The following is an 18,092-nucleotide window of genomic DNA, read 5'->3' as shown; positions in this document are numbered from 1 at the left end:
TCTAAATCAGTTCAAATCACATTTACAAAAAAGAGAACCAAAATTGATATCAGAGCCTATCACAACAGAGTGCAAATAAGGAAAGTGAAGTCTCACACCGACCTCGGCTTGATTTGGGACGAGGGCCTCACTTTTCAGAACCATTTTTCGACCATGAAAACGAAGACTTTCTCCGTGATGTGGACAATTCGACAAGAGCTGACGGGGTTACTGAACGTCGATGTAGTCGGAGGATACGTCCAGCGGTGCCTACAACCTATCGCACTATATGCATTACCAATCTGGTCTTCTGCCCCGACGTCGTACATAAACAGATTCCTGGCAGTCGAGTACTGGGTAATGCGATGTATGAGCAGGGTCACGGGCAACGCATTCACCATCTCCAGGGCGGTTTTATATACTAAATATCATTCCCTGGAGAGTTCACATAGCATCCAGGAATATTCTTCTTCTGTCTCAGACGCTAATTGGTGATTAACGCCCCCCAGTCTTCATGGAGTTATCGCTACTCCATGTGCTGGATGCAGTAATGACAATCCCTACTTACCGTTGCATTCTACACTGTCCAACCTCTGCTGTCTGAAGAACATCTTTCCGAACAACGCAGTCCCCCTTTTCAATACATTGGCAATAGATCCTGTGAAATACTGTGAAGGCAAGCAGTACAGAGCGAAGAGCCTTTCTGAAGCACACAGCTTGCTTGAACTGTAGAAGTATAAAGAAGCTTGAACTAGAAAGAAACTAAGAACTTGAACTTTATAAATAGGATGGAATGACCAAAATATAAAATAACTGTTGGACATCTACTTTATGTGATGCTATGAATAATTTCCTCTTTTAATTTTTTCGATAATTACATTCTTTAAATAATACTGCAAATGGTTTGCACTTTTGTAAATATTGTATTGTAAAAATTGCTATTCCTGCATTTTTGTTCACCCTTCTAGCCGGTCGGCTGTGTAAAAGGGGTGAAAGCAATCCATTGTGATAATAATAAATGGATTTAATAATAATAATAACAACAAGGCCTGAGTTACAGGATATGTCTTCTATGAATGGGAGTTTGAAGTTTTTTTCTGTCCTTCAGTGAAGAGTTTCTTGAGAAAAATAAGCTTCCTGTGAAGGCACTGCTTCTGCTGGATAATGCGCCAGGCCATGATCCCGACCTTGTTTAATCTCTTCAGGTACAATTTGACTTTGTTCAAGTCAAATTTTTGCCACCCAACACCACTCCTCTTCTTCAACCAAACCAGCAAGTGATTGAAAACTTAAAGAAAATCTACACCACGAAAATGTTCGCAAGTTGCTTTGCAGCGGCCTCTGATGAAAATGCTCTCACCCTCAAAGATTTTTGGAGGTCAAAGTTCAACATGCTGGACTGTGTGGAGCTGATTTTAAGTTCTTGGAATAATGTTTCCACCAGGTGCTTAAATTCAGCCTGGAAAAAGATCTGGCCTTCAATTATTCATAACATTGACGGATTTGAAGATGATGGTGCTTTGACAAATGATATTGTCACTCTTGGTAAATCAATGGGTCTGGAGGTTTGCGAAGAGGATGTGGAGGACCTTATTGACGCTCATGGGTGTGAGCTAACAACAGAAGAGCTACAAGAGTTGGAGAAAATTACGGAGAGTGACACTGGACTTCAGGAAGCTACAAAAAAAATCGTCAAAATCAGTCCATTTGAACAGTTCCTTTGCCAATAGCAACAAAAGACTGAAAAGACGCGTGACGCTTGATATAGTTCCACCACCACTACGCCACCATTGATTTCATCAGCTCTGCATTTCAAGTCTATTTTTTGTTCGTTTTTTTATTTTATTTAAAGATGTTTTATGACTATTTATTAAGTAATCTTTATAAAAAAAACTCATTTTTAATGTAAAAATGAAGTATAACATTCAAGAAATACCTATTTTATGTGTTATTGGAGAACGAATTACAGGAAATCAATGTATTATTGGTTTCAACTTACAATATACAATAGGTTTTGTGGAACGAATTACCATCGGATGTTGGGACCCCACTGTATTACATTAAAAAAATTACAAAACAGTGAATCACTTTAGCGTAATTGGTTACTGCATTCGATTTCGCAAAATGCTGTCTTTTGTTATACTGTAATTGTAAATCATTTTTAAATAGTACTGTTTTCAGTTCCACTTGTAAACGGTGGATTCAAAGATTGGAAACATTTAACAAGACATTCACGAAAAGAGCAATATGCATGCTGAATGCACTAACGAATTAATTAATTTGCATAAAAACTTAGAATTACAAAATACAGTAGATGTACTTCATCAAAGTCTGATAACTCAAGAAACAATAAGATGGCAATCAGTATTAAAGGGAATTGTTCTTAGCATTCAATATTTGACAAAACAAAATTTGGCTTTAAGGGATACTAATTCAAAATTATTCGATAACAATAACGGAAACTTTTTGCAATTAATACAAATGATTGCCAAATTTCATCCCACTTTATCGGAACACATTGAACGTATTCAGATTGATAAACTTCACTTGCCACATTATTTAGGATACAAAATTCAAAATGATATTTTAAATGTAATAGGAAATAGTATAAGTACAAAAATTGTAGATAAGTCACAGGAACCTAAATATTATTCTTTGATTTTAGATTGTACACCTTATGCCAGTCATTAGGAACAATTGACAATTATTTTAAGATTTGTAATTTATAATGATGAAACACAAAAAAATGAAATTAGGGAACTTTTTTAGGTTTCTGTGAAATTGAAAATACGACCGGTAGTGGACTAGCTACATTCATTTTAGTATTTTTGGAAAAATACAACATTATTATTCAAAATATGCGTGGGCAGGGCTACGACAACGGGGCCAATATGAAAGGAAAACATAACGGCCTTTAGGATAAATTTTAGATATAAAACCCCGACCCTTTTTTGTACCTTGCGCTGCACTACTTAGAATTTAGTGGTGAATGATGCGGCAAAAATATCTTTTGAGACAATTGATTTTGATTTTTGATTGATTTTTTTTTTTTTTGGGATTATGCAGAAATTTTATAATTTTATAATTTTTTTTTTCTAACTAAACGGTGGGCAATATTAAAAAACAAAGTTTCAAATCTTTCTCTGAAACTTTTATTGTCTGCAGCCAAAGCAAATTAATGTATTTTCGTTATTTTATTTTATTTTTAACATATTTATTTCACGTATCGTAATATATGTTATTTTGTGTTTAAAAAATAAAATTATATATATTTTGGAAATATTTCTTTTTAAATAAATTCCCAAAAAAAAAAAAAAATTCATATAAGAAAAATTACTCTGGGGGAAGAGTAGAGGCGGCAAAAATAAGTTTGCACCAGGGCGACCTGGTGCAAACTTATTTTTGCACCAGGCTTGGCGCGGTATAGCTTGGCGCGGCTCCTGGATATCAGTATCCGCTGACAACAGCAACAATATACTTACTGTTGATAACAATGAAAAACCCTAGCGTTATAAATATTTGCTAGCCACAGCGGACACCACAAATATATACCGGCCGTTTCAAACGAATATGCAAAAAAAAAAAAAAAAAAATCTGAGACGTATTCTATGAGAAAATTAAGCCGAGTTATTCGGTCTCCGGCAAGGGTTGCATGGTTTTATATCCCAGAAGGTCAAGTTTTTAGTCTAGCAAGCAAACAAACCGACGAAGAATACACCGTGATTCCTAATAGGCAAACAGGAAGTGGAGTATTGTAATGATAGATCATACGGAATGATTGGAATGCAATGCCAATCACTGTGGTTTCAATGATATGCACGAGCTTTTTGATAGTGTTTTAATCGTTTTCAGTGCAGCAGAGCGTTGGTGTAAAAGTTTTAGATTGTTATTAAACAGGACAAAACCATTAATAATCTTGGGCTTCATTTAATGGAGAAACGCTCCTAGTATCTCCAAAATTGAGAAGTTTTGCTGGCTGCCTTATTGGTGTTTGGTACACCGTAAACAGGTATGTGCCCTCACGAATAGTATATAATGGGGCGTTGGTATATAATGGGTATATAATGGGGCCGTCCTCCCCACACCGGGTAATAAAGACCTGAGTTCGCATCCCGTCGATGACATGAGGAATATTTATGGGCCTTTTTCACAAAGTGGCTGAGTTAGTTGGTCTTAGGCGACGGTAGCAAAATAGTTTTTCTCCAGGAAACTGGGGGTTTTCGTTCAGCAAACAGGTAAATCGATCACAGAACACTTTTCTTTCATTTTTTTTAATTTTTGCTTATATTCTTCGTATTAATAAGTCTTATCGAAATATAAATACAAGATTTCTTTTTGGTTCGACTTAACTGGACATAATCTTGCTTGGTCTAAATATTAACGCAATCTTTTTATCAATGGGACTTTAGTTGGAACACATTTGTTCCTCTACGTAAAGGCGGATCTCGAAACAGAATCAATTTGCTCAGCGTCGTATCAGATAATTTTGTACAATGACAGGACAGTGAGAAAGCTCTTTGTTTTGGTATTGACTACATCATTTCATTTGAAACACGAGGTCGACGATTAAACTAATATTTGAGAAATGATGAGGCTTACCAACTATTCAAACAGATCTCCTTTGAAGCAGTCCCCTTGTTACTATATACACCTATTCCAACGCTTCTGGACCTTCTAGAAGTATTCCTGATAGGCTTCTTTTGGAAATAATTTCCTCATTTGTTGCCAACCTTGCGACCTTTCAAGGGAGGCTTTAAGCTTGGGAAGCAAAACAAAAATCACAAGGAACTAATCCGGAAAATATGGGAGACCTCAGCTGCAGAGTGTTTTTCAAGAAATTCTTGAATGTAAAGCGCCCAGTGTACAGGGGCCAATTCCTTCAAGCCCTTGATATAAGAAACATTTTCCGGCAGTTTTCTTCGAACAGCATCGCGCAATGCCCCTAGAACTATTTAGTGGTATTCCTGATTTACTGTTTGGCCATGCAGGGAAAATTCATTATGAGCAATGCCTTGAGTCAAAAAATACGATAAGCACGATCTTCACATCTTTTGTTTCCAGGTGTCATAGCCACATAGACACGATCTGTCACCAGGAACGGTGAAAGAAACAAAGCGTGGGTCAGTAGTAGAACGTTCACGAATATTCTGACATAAGAGAACCCGATGCTTGCTGCGAAGATCAGTGAGGATCCGACATAAAGTTCACTGAAACGCATCGCATTCCCAAATCTTGTGTTAATATTGATTGACATGTTCCATAAGAAATCCCAGTTTCACTATCAACTTCGCGGACAGTTAAATGTCGATCACGCCTCGAATACCGAAAATAAGAAATAAAACCGTTTGTTTTTAAAGTCGAAAGGCAGCCAGAGCGAGGCTCAGCTTCGATGGACAAGCGGCCCTCCTTAAACTTTATAAACCACTGAAAAGGCATCGAAAGGCATATAGTATTTTCTCCTAAAGGTGTTTTACACATTTTGTAGTTTGTTGTACTTTTTTTTGAAACAAAATTTTATGTAAAATTCGACGAAACACAAAACATCTTTTATTCACCTTTTAATTCAGACTGACTGCAGATAAATGTGCGATTCATACAGTACTATATCTAAATAAGTCACTGAGTGCGACAAGTCGCAATTTGTTACAATCCGCAGTTTCACGATACATAGTCCTCGAACTTTCTGATTAGACTTCATAGTTACATCTTTATTATCGGCAAGCTTACGCCAAACTATCAGCAAATGGATGGCCTGTTAGATGCATTCGCACACTTGGCGTCATTCCGAGTTGCTAAATATTCTTCCGAATGCACGGAGCTTGAGGCAGGCCTGTGATCAGCTTGGATTCTACATGGAGTAACTGACGGGTGGCGAAAATTACCAGTCAACACCAGATATTCCTCTCGTTACTTAAGATTATATCAAATGTCTCTCATGGTACGGTCAAGATCACCTAAAGCGGCTTTATGTTTCCTATATACCCGATTGGGAAGCAAAACAAAGCACCTTATACACGTATCCCAGACTACAAGCTGGCACTTCTGTGTGACTTTTGCTGCGCCAACCTCCCTGAAAAAGTTACACGCTGGTGCTTCTTTACTTGTATGATTTAAAGGGCAAACTGAAGACTGAGTAAGCTGTTCTTCCTTTTCACAGCAATACTGATGACGCCATTGTAAGGACGATCATATTACAGTAAATCTTTTTCTCTTATTTATAGTATTAGTCGGGGAATCAACCGAACTATTCTCTCCAGTTGGACATCTGATTCTGAGTAATCAATTTAATTAAGGCTTCATTTCATTCAATTTATAGCATCCTCTTTCATTTATAACTTTGACGTTAAATATTTACAAACGTGTCACGTTTTATTCATCGAGAGAGAGAATATTTACTGTTTTTGGTTAATTTACAAAACATTGACCATAATTAACATCGCAAAAATTTTATTACGATGTATTGGGAAAATACCATTAGATATATCGCATTTCATAAACGCATGAGAGAATATATTCTCAGAAATGTTCTTCATCCCTTCTGTAAGGAGATATATCACTTTGTTAACCTTCAGAGATGTAATCAGTTCTGTTTGTTCTCATCTTAGAAAATGATGAAGTACATGGCAGAGTGTCTGAATTTTGTTTTTATTTTGTCCTCAGCTTCTTTCTTCGTCTACCACTACATAAATGTTAATGACTTTCGTTTTACTTCTTTATTTTCCCATTGAGTGTAATGAAGCAGAAAATTAACCAGAAATTCTTACAGGATTCATTAACGATGGGAAGGAATCTTCGCATAACTTAATCAGAAAATACAATCAATTGCGTTTAATTGTATCTTGTCAGTCAGCGACTTATCGGTCCTCCCCTTATTTGTTTCTTTTCCCAACTCCATTCGACTCCCTTCCCTCCGCTCTTTTTGCCTAAGGTAATACTGTAAGAATTGCAACGGCTGTCTTGCTGCACTTCTTCTCCTCCTTATATATATATATATATATATAACTAGACGCCTTCAAATACATCTAACAATGATGGTAATTGGCAAGGTTAATAAATCATCTACGGCGAACGTCGCCAACGTAAACAACCCTTCAGGTCGTGATTAAATGACATAGAAGTATAAAAGCAGTATAAAAATATTTACAGGGCAATTTGAACAGCGTGCACTACGTATTGAAGTTGTTTTTCTCTAGAGAAGAAAATCTTTTTCTCGTTTTAAAACAAGAAGCGAAAACAAGTTTGGTTTTCTTTATACAACACAATATACCTTATCAAATACGTTCTTGAGTATATCATTATACAATCTTTGCTCTCGAGTTTGCACATATATTAGATATCATTCGTAACGTCAGAAGGAATCGAGTTTGCGATTATTAATCAAATTATTACACACTAATTTTTAAATATGAACTGAGGTAATTGAATAAATGTCTTTTCCGTGTTGTGCAATTCTGATGCTCCCTTCATTGGCATGCAGCAGATACAGGTTACTCATATATTAGAAGCAGTTTAGCAGCAAGTAGCATAATGTGATAGATAGGGTGTAAATGCGCTATGTATTTTTTTTTCTTTTCTGTTTTGGTATACGTCATTAAATCCCACTGAGGACACTGAGTGTATTTTTTTTATCCTTTGCCGCCCCCCCCAAAAAAAAATCAAGGAGGCGATATAAACGATATCTTGTCGCTGACAACAGAGGCCGAACGTTAAAGTAACCTTTATTTCTTTATTTTTTTATATATTAAATATAAATAAATATAAAAAATTCGTGCAAAATAAATAAATGAAATGTTCCCAGCAGAGAACCTTGTAATCTCCTTGAATCCCATGAAGGTCGATATCAGAGAACAGGCGTAACTTCGGGTAAGGCACGGCCGGTTCTGTGATCGACTGTTACATGGTTGATGCTGGCCCGCATATCTATTGTATTAAATGAATATTAACTTGCCTATATAAGGTTGGCACTAGAGCGATATGAAAGGATGAAGGGAGCTGCCCAACTGTGTCGTCCGTTACAAGTTTTCTCTCAAAAAAAAAAAAAAAAATCAACGTTAGAGATATGGGTTATATTGGGAAGCATGGGTTATATTGCATGCCCTCTATATCAAGATTTTCGACAACGAGCATTATAACTGATCTATATATCAGTTATCCTAAAGCTGATCAGTAATCCTAAAGCTGAAAAGGCCAGAATTTGGTCTGAATTGCTTTCACGCTGGCAATAAAGATAGATTAATAATACTATTGGGCTCGTAACCAAATACTTCATTCCTAATATCTCTTCTAGAATCAAAATCAGCAATCTTGGTTTATACAGGCCTCTATTTATCTTATATTTGAACAGGATGGGAAGTTACATAAATTCAACCTAGTGAACAGTGATACTTCCTCCTATGGAGAAATCGAAGACTGGAAGCATGGGTTATATTGCATGCCCTCTATATCAAGATTTTCGACAACGAATCTCTAGTTCTGCTCATAATTTCTAAATTGGAAATTGATATAATTTTATTGCGAACAAAGACATTTATAATGCTTCAGAATTTTGCTAAAGGCATCTTTGCACGACGGCAACAAATTTGCTTCACTCCTCCAAAGTCTTATTCAGCCTACCACCTGATATTTAGATATTCTTCCTACTGCTTTCTTCTCCTTTTAATGAATCCTGATGCCAGTTTCTGGCCTGAAACTACTTTCATATCCAATAGTCATCTTCTTTTACTGCTGGCACCATTTTATGGTGCGTGATCAACAAGCTTATGTTCAATGTTGTCTTGTCTTTGTTTCTTCTTTTCCTCTCTCTACTACTGTCCTAGGCTGAATGCATGAGATTTAGTGTGAGACTGAGTGTAGCTGACTTTTTCGGAGATGCAATCATTTCGGAAGCGCTTCTGGGTGGAGCATCTCCTTTGCCCCTATCATTTGCGAGATTCTTCTGCCTTGCACTGTCCTGGACGTTTTATAGATTTCTGTATCATCATAGAGTACCACAGCAGAGTACAACTGACGTTCATGAGTCGCCTTACATATGTTACAATACATGTCCGTACTCGAATTTACTTAAAAATTGAATCATTAGTGAGGCGGTCATTCTGCGCGCCTTCGACAATTTTTTTTTAATTTTATTATTTTTTCTTTCCCCCTCTCCTATTACTATTACGCTATTGTTTAAGTTTTAAATCAATATCGTATCTCGTGTCTCTTTTTTATCATATTCCTCGTTTGTTCTGTCTTGCCCTCGTGCACATCTGCACGAGGTGTTCAACCCAGTAGTATGGCCGACAGGTGCCTTAATTAAGCCATCCATCGAAACAAAAAAAGATACCAACCACAAGGACCCTAGTGTGCACCAATAGCAATCAATTGACAAGATGCAAATGGATGTAACCCAAACGACAGTAACATTTTTTCTACAAAATGTTAAGAGTCTTGCTAACAAGTACATACCTTACAAACCCTGCTCCTCCAGGACACTGATTTCATTTGCATCTCGGAAACATGGATGGATGAGGGAAAACAACTTGGATTGCTCCTCTCGTCCACTCATTATCAATATATTACAAACTCCAGAAAGAATAAGAGAGGAGGTAGTGTTGCCATCTTCTACAAGACCTCTTTCAGGCAGATACATGTCTACAGCAGTAAAACTTCAAACTATGAAGTAATCTGCAATTTTCAACAAAAATGAAAAAAAGGATACAAATCTGCCTTGTGTATCTCCCACCAGGACACACCTCATCAATCAGAGAGGATCTTATCTTATGGATGTCTGCTCATCTATGCCCCAATATCCAAACAACCATTTTAGGAGATTTCAACCTGCCTCTTCCAAGGTACTAGGATGCAAGGCAAGACATGGAAGACACCAAGAGCACCTGGGGGTCATCCCACTGAATACACCACCGACCAGAGGAAATCAAGTCCTGGATAGCGTTTACCACAATTTGGAACAAATACAAATCATTCGCTATAACTCCAAATTCGTGTCGGACCACCTACCAATAGTGTTTGAAATTGCACAGGCACTTGCAACCTCAGTCGCTGCGACCAAACCAGTGGACCCGGTACAAATAGTAACTACGTTTTCAACCAACCTAGTCAGGCCAAATGTTATCCTCACTGAACTTAAAGCATTTAATTGGAATAATCTCTGCTTCAAACCAGTGGAAGAGGCAATTAATGCATTTCTAACGAATTGAGACACATTTCTCTCATTGGTGCGTCGAAGACAATTAAAATCACCTCAAACACTAAGTGGTGGTTCAACTCCGAAACGGAAGAGGCTTTTAATCTAAAGCGAAAAGCCTACAGAACCTGGAAAAAGTCTGGCTCCATGCTAGATCAAATCGCTTATAACAAACAAAAAGCGAATTTTCTGCGTGTTCGGAAAAAGGCACATCGTATATATATCCAGAGAAGACTTAGGCATTCCAAGCGTATCGTTTCCACACGTGGTCGTCAGGTGGAAATGGATAAAGAAACGATAAAATTGTGTTTTTTTGTTTTGGTAGTTGTTGGCGCATCAGCTTCTGTGGCCATATTGCACCTCCCAAGGTTTTTGCAGAACGCGGGTTCGATTCCCGAGGCGGGAATCGAACCCGCGACCTTTGGGTTGCCGGGCAGGTACTTTACCCACTCGGCTAGCCCGGTCGGCTGATAAAACTGTGGACACAGGCAACCATCCACTCTGACCAGGAAAAACATTCGCCCCTCTCTGTAGCGGCCATCACAGATAAGACCAGGATTGAGCTTGCGCATATTAATGTATCAAGGGAAATGATTATAAAAGCAATAAACAGCCCTTTCCAATAAATATAGAGTTGGTCCCGACGGATTTCCCCTCTTTATTCTCAAAATATGCAGTTTCTATGTGATTGACCTGTTACATCACCACTTCAACCACATCCTCGAGACTGGTATCACACCGACAATATGGAATGTCTACCATGCTTTACCAGTGCCAAAAACTAAGAAACCAAAAGATCCCAGAGACTAAAGAGCAATCTCTATTTCCTGTGGACTACTAAAAGTATTTGAATAAACGATACACTGCTTCAATGGGCGTCCACAGCATCTTCATACTGTTATTCCTAGGAGGTCTACGCTTTCAAATCTACTAATGACTAGCTGGACAATACAAAAAGCCCTTAACTAAAAAAAAAAAAAACAACAACTTGAAATCTTATTCCTAGACATACAAGCGCTTTCCACACACTCAGCGCAACAGAGCTAGTTAAAATTCTGAAACATTATTTCAGAATCGAAGGTGATCTTCTTGCTATTCTCCATCAACTCCTCATCAATAGGCAAATATTTATTAAATATGATCACAGATTGGAGATGACCACCACGACCTCTGTCGGCATCCCACAAGGGGGAGTTCTCTCGTCATGGTTTTTTGCCGCAGCACTAGAGCCCTTCCTTGCGAAGTACCCAAACTTCATTTCATACGCTGATGATCTTAAGATGCTGGTCACATCCGATGATCCGGCAAAAGCTGAGGCAGTCGCCTATGAAAATCAGATAGTACTGTTCGAGCTCCAGGATTATCTAGGACGTCTGGGACTTAAACTGAACCCTCGAAAAGCAGCTCAGATGACTTTCACAAAAAGGAGGACTATTAATGAAATTACGCTCACAATAAATGGGACCGCCATTAGAAAGGTTCACTCTCACACGGATTTGGGATTGAAGTGGGATGATGGGCTTAATTTTAAAGACCACCTCAAGATGGCCAGGTTAAAAAAGCTTGCGGCATACTGGGCAATCCGGCAAGAGTTGGTTGGCCTTAGGCCTCGAGAGTTCCTCCTGGAATACGTCTGAAGAAATTTAATACCCGTACCGCTCTACGCTTCGGTACTCTGGTCAGGAGCTTCCTCTACTCAGGTGAAGAGATTTCTGGGGGTTGAATATTGGCTCCTGAGATGGCTAAACAGGGAGTTGGGCTACCCACCTCTAGGAGTGTGCTCTATACAAACCTGAGCATGAAACCTTGGGAAACCATAGTCAAAGAGAGGAATCTACACGCCTTGGCACAACTTCTATCCGGCCAAATGGATTCGCCTGATATCTGGGAGGTTTCTGCAAACCCTCGGACCTCACAAAGAACCCGGTGCAGTTCAACACTTAGTCTACAATCTTGGCTGCAAAATGTGCAATACCTTAGGTCAGTGTTCCCGGCAATTACGTTCGGAATGTACAACTCCCTGGGAATTGATGCCTCCACTTTCTGCAGCTCGAAGCGCTATAGACAGGACATAGTGAAAGAACTCTATAAACACGAACAATAAGCGCAATGTGAAAAGAATTCCCTGCAAAGACTTTCCTGGTTTCACCAATGTGTTTTTTATTGTTTGTTATTTATTTATTTTATTATTTTATGTATTGATTTTTACCTTATGTATTTAATTCCAATGAATGTATTCAATTGGAATTTGCATAATGTACACCCTTCTAGCCGAACCAGGCTGATCAGGGGTGCCCACTGATGTGGAAATAAAATGATATTAATAATAATAATAATATCAGCCCGACATCTGGTGTATGTTTTCTAAAAAGTTATTATGCTAATCCTAATAATGTGTATGTCTCTGTATATTCCGGTAAGTTGATGTTCGACTCAAATTGGCTGAGCTATAGCTAGATACATGCGTGCGTTCTGCACGAATCTATTTCAAAATGAATTAATTTTTATGAGTTGAGTTGTTTAATAAAATAAACTGCACTAGCCTGGAAACCTATTCGTTTTATACACGTCATAATTAAAGATAATAAAGAGCTTGCGAAATTGGTGGTAATTAATGAGATATCTCGCCAGAATAAAACCCAGTTTAAAAATAAGTTCAAGCAGCAGGGCCGCCGCAAGTAGGTAGGGAAGGTAAGCATCGCTTACGGGCGGCAGTTCATGAGGGCGCCGAAATTTTGTTTGATATTGTTTTCTGATTGGTTACCGCTTATTGGTATTCAACATTTAGGGCTGCATATTTTATTTTGCTTACTGGCGGTACATAGGAACGCAGTGCTACCGTCAAGCAGTACAGTGTTCCTTGATTTGCATCAATATTAAACTTGTTAGATGTGGCTCGCATTTTTCCTCATTATTTGCATGCAATTGACGTACTAAGTGCATACGAACATACTCAATAATTTTGATCTTACCAGGCAAAAAGGTGCCTCCGTAGCCAGGTGGGAAGAAGCAGCATTGGTAGCATACACTTCTTGATTAGACCGGGGTTCGAGCCCCTCACCACCAAATACGGAGGATGCGGAAAGGTCAGGGAATGACCACAGCATATCCCGGAGCAATAGTTACTAAGCTCCAAATAACAACAACTAGGTAAAATGTGCTTTAATTTGTGACGTTAATTTAAAAATTATTCGGTGAACAACAATCAGTTTTACTGTATTATTCTTTATATTTCCTTTTATTTTATAATCTGCCATCAAAAAAAAATAATAAAATACTTTCTAGTGAAAAGAATAAAAAGGCAAAAACAAGAGGATAATTAAATAAGTACTTGAGTCTTCAAAACGATTATACTACGTGCTATACCATACTTTCGAAATTACGTCATATGAGTGAACTTGATCGACTAGTCAACTCTGCTAAACTAGTTTAACTCGTTTTTTTTTTTTCCTGTTGCTATTTCTACATATTCGTATGCAGCAGCAACAACAACCACTATAGCCACCCTTACGAAAGCAAAAGCATTTCCCTATACCCTTGACACTAGCCATGTCTTTAATTAAATTCCACATTAATACACTATGAATGCTGCCACACAGTGGGTCTTTTACCTGCAGATTCTTAATGAATGTAGAATCACTGCTGATAATCAAATCAAGAGTATTGCTTCCTCTTGTTACCTCTCTAACATGCTGCTGTATAAAACAGTCATCCAAGAAATCTGCCAAAGTCTTGGTAGTGTGTGAATTACCAACCCACAAATTCCAGTAAACATCCGGAAAGTTAAAATCCCTCATTATAAGACATTATGATTTTCTGGCCCACTCTATTTCTCTGTATAACTGTTTCGTATACTCAACACAGTCATTAGGCCTAGAATACACCCCTACTCTACATTCATCCGGTCACCCATGTTGACCGGATGAATTGCCTTAGATTTAATATGCTTCTTAACTAAGATCATAACCCCTCCCCTCCCCTCCTGTCTTGCCTATCCTTTCTGTACACATTGTGCTCCCCATATTCAAATTCAGAATCACTTATGTCTGAATGACACCATGTATTCACTGTTTCCATGATGACCCACAGCAGAGTCTGAAATCCCCAACACCTTGCTTTCCAGGCTGTTGCATTTTCAAATAGATGCAGTACAAGAATCACCTTCACCTCTGCCTGCGGCTCTAGTTAATCTATTGGTCTGTGTATCCCCCACGCTAGCAGTTTTCCGACTTGCCTATCACTGCCTCGATAGCATCAGCAAATATTCTGCAGTCTCTGCAGAATATTTGCAAAAAAGCAGTCTCTCCTGCTTTTACAGGGATTTTAAACAGACCACGCGGAGAAAAATTCTATCACATCAGCCATGCACATTCTCTCCAGAGCCGAATTGATTGACAAGGCTCTCAACATGTATACTCCTTCCTCTCATGTCTGAGCAGAATTGCAGACATTTTCAAATTAAATCCTAACTCGCGACTTTTTCTCAACATTTCCCTATACTTGTTAAGTAAGTCCTCAGATCAGACTTCAACAGATTTGAACGACCAACTAGAAAATTATACGCAGCACTTAATTAAGCAAAAAGAATTAAATGACTTAGTTTGTGATTTAAACTTATCTAAAGAGCAAGGAGAACTCCTTGATTCTTGGTTACAAGAGTGGAAGTTAATTGAAATACAATATATCCAAAACATCACAAAGTGTTTTCAAAATATTTCGTTATGAAAGATGGGATGTGTTTCTGTGAAAATATTAATGGTCTTCTGATTGAACAGGGGGTTGAACACAGTCCCAATGAATGTCCTATATTTATAAATGCCTCAAAATTAAGTTTAAAAGCAATTTTTCTGCGCAATTGGAAATACGTTCCCATCAGTTTCTCTATTTCGTGCTATTGGCTTCAAAGAAGCATCTGAAAGTACTGTAGGTCTAAAATCCTGAGTGCAACGGAGTACCATAACATGCCTTGGAATGTCTGTGCTGATCTTAAGGATTGCTCAGTGATCTACAGAGAAGATTCATAAAATACCGTTTTCTGTTTGTGGTACAGTCGTGTAATGCTAAAACATTATATGGCGCAGCAATGGGGGAAAAGTAATAAAAGTAATATAAAATGCTTGGATTAATGAAGAATTTTGTTAAGGCTGTAGTTAAAGTAAGTGGATACTGCTACCTAAGTGAAGAGTTTCCAAATTTAGCAGATGCAAAACTGAAAGAATTTTCACTGGTCCTCAAATAAAGAAACTCCCAATAGATGATGCATTTGAAACAAAGCTACAGGATACCGAACTACACTGGTGTGCAAAACTTAAGGACCAGTCAGGTTTTCACCTGCAGCTTCTCATAGGAGTGGCCTGGATATGGGAAAAGCATACAAAGGAACCTCACGAGGTACAGAAATGAAGGAAACAACACCGACACAATAACGGAAACAAAACGGTACAGAGGGACTTTATTCAAAATGGCAACATAGCACTGGCTGCCATGATACAAAGGCATCACTGCCAAAGATGGAACAAAGGGAAGAGATGGTCCTCAGTAGGAGAAATGGCCACCCCTAATGTCGATGCAGACTTTGCACCGCATGTCCATACTTAGAACAATGTTGTTGATAAGTTCTTGCGGTAACATCGTCCATTCCTCTGTCAGTGCCATCTTCAGCTGGTGAACATTTTCTTGTGGTGTGGACGTGCCGCTAGGCGTCTCCCCAAATCGTCCCATATGTGTTCGATGGGATTTAAATCGGCCGGAACGGGCAGGCCAATCCATACGAACAATGTCCTCACTTTCCAAAAGCATATCAACAGCCGCAGTGCGATGGGGTGTGGCGTTATCATCCATAAACGCGAACTCGGGGCCAATGGCACCTTGGAACAGATGCACATGGGGGAAGAATAACCTCAGTACAGTAGCGTGCACCGGTTACAGTACCGCCTTCCAGTATCTGGAGTTGTGTACGTCCATTCAAGATAACGCCTCCCCAGACGAGAACACCTCGACCGCCATATCGATCCCTTTCAGTGATGTTTGCGGGGCGATACCGTGTGCCAACCTCTCGCCAGATTAGCTGACGTCCAGAATCGCTGCTGAGACTGAATCTAATCTCATCAGTAAAGAGTACCTTACCCCATTGCGCTGCTATCCACTCCTTGTGTTCGATGCACCACTGTAAACGGTGTCTCCGATGAGCACGTGTTAAAAGGACACAGCGTACTGGCCGTCGGGCAAACAGTCCACCTTTGTGGAGTCGTCTGGACACAGTAAACCGCGATATCCTGCGTCCTGTGCAGCTGGTTTGCAATGGATCCCGCTGTCTGGTGTCGGTCCCTCTTGGCCTGTTGGAGTATATAGCGGTCATCATTGGGCGTTGTTTTTCGTGGACGACCAGTACTGGTCTTTCGAACAGCTGTACCTCTCGCTCTGAATGCCGACCACTCACGTGAGACGATGCTATGGGCGATACCGAACTCTGCAGCCGCACTCCTCGCACTTCGACCTTCCTCGAGCTTCCCAATTATTCGACCCCGGGGAAAGTCATCCAGGTGTTGTCTACTGGCCATTTCGTTGTCTGTAGCACTGTATGAAACCAATCGAACGTCTGTAACAATCGTGCTCACCATTCGGTAATTTGCAAAAACTGCTGCTTTTATCTGTTTATGTGAGCCCTCTCATCACGATTCAAATTTTTGCATGTGCATCAGCTTTCTCTGAACGGCCACCGTTATGCAAATCGCCACAGGCTGTTTCGTTTGATTTTGTGGTTGTAACCTTTAGAAATAGTGTTGGTTCTTACGTTTTGCACACCAGTGTAGCAGCTTGGCGATCTTTTAAAGCATTTGTAAATGAATTAGTCGGAAGAAGGAAAGATAATTACAATCTCTGATGTCAACTTTGCTACAATGTTATAGAGATATGAGCTGCAGAACGTTTCTGAAAATTCATTTTCTTCATTCCCAGCTCAGTTTTTCACCTCAAATTTGGGATATGTAAGTGATAAGCAAGGGGAATGCCTTCGTCACGACAGATCCACGTTGGAAAAGCGGTACCAAGGTCTCCGGGGTACAACACGATGGGGGATTACTGCTAGTTTCTCAAGAGAAAAAATTACATTATGTTTGATTAAAGTATTTTAAAATGAGTAAGCCTTATTTTTAAGAGAGCATATGATATCTGAATTTGACCATTAATTTACTATAATTTCGTTATACCTTTCAATGGAGACGTGAAAGAAACATAATTTTGGTATTTTTGGAATCGGCGAATTAATTTCTTTTAGCAACTGCAACTTTTGCTATGAAGGTACGAAGATTTTTCTTTTTTGTTTTGTTGGCCAACGTAATTAATTAATGCGCGTCTTTAAGACCACTTTGTCTATCTGTGAATCATAAAGCCTGTAATCTAGATATAGGTAGGACTGAGTCACAGGGTATCTGCATATAACTTTTATGTATAATAAAGACAATTTATTTATTTATTTTTCTCTGAAGAACATTCATTGATATTCTCTGATACTGTGCTAAGTATGCGCTTAAAATTGACCCTACAATAATGACAAAACAGCTGAAGAGGAAATAGGATATAGGCTGGGTGTAATACCTAGGAAACTATGGGCGACGGAGGATATGATCAGAGAAATGAAGAAAAAAGAGAGAAATAGAAAAATGCTAATAATGAAGGTGGAAGATGGTATAGTGAGATTAACAATAACCTTATATGGTCACCAGATAAAGCAAGAGAGAACCTGTTAGGATTTTGTGAGGAATTAGGAGTATCAGAAAGTTTAGGAAGATACGATTTAATGTGTGAGAGGGTAAGGAAAACGAGCACGAGAAGGAGACAGAGGATAAAACTCTTGAGAAGTATGTTTTTGGGAAGCTTAATGGTGGAATAAGCTAAAGGAGCAGGGGAATGCATATTTACGACGAAA

Source organism: Mastigoproctus giganteus, chromosome 5, assembly GCF_048544385.1.
Source record: "Mastigoproctus giganteus isolate SK-2022 chromosome 5, ASM4854438v1, whole genome shotgun sequence".
Taxonomy (NCBI): domain Eukaryota; kingdom Metazoa; phylum Arthropoda; class Arachnida; order Uropygi; family Thelyphonidae; genus Mastigoproctus; species Mastigoproctus giganteus.
Note: the sequence above shows the minus strand (reverse complement) of the source record.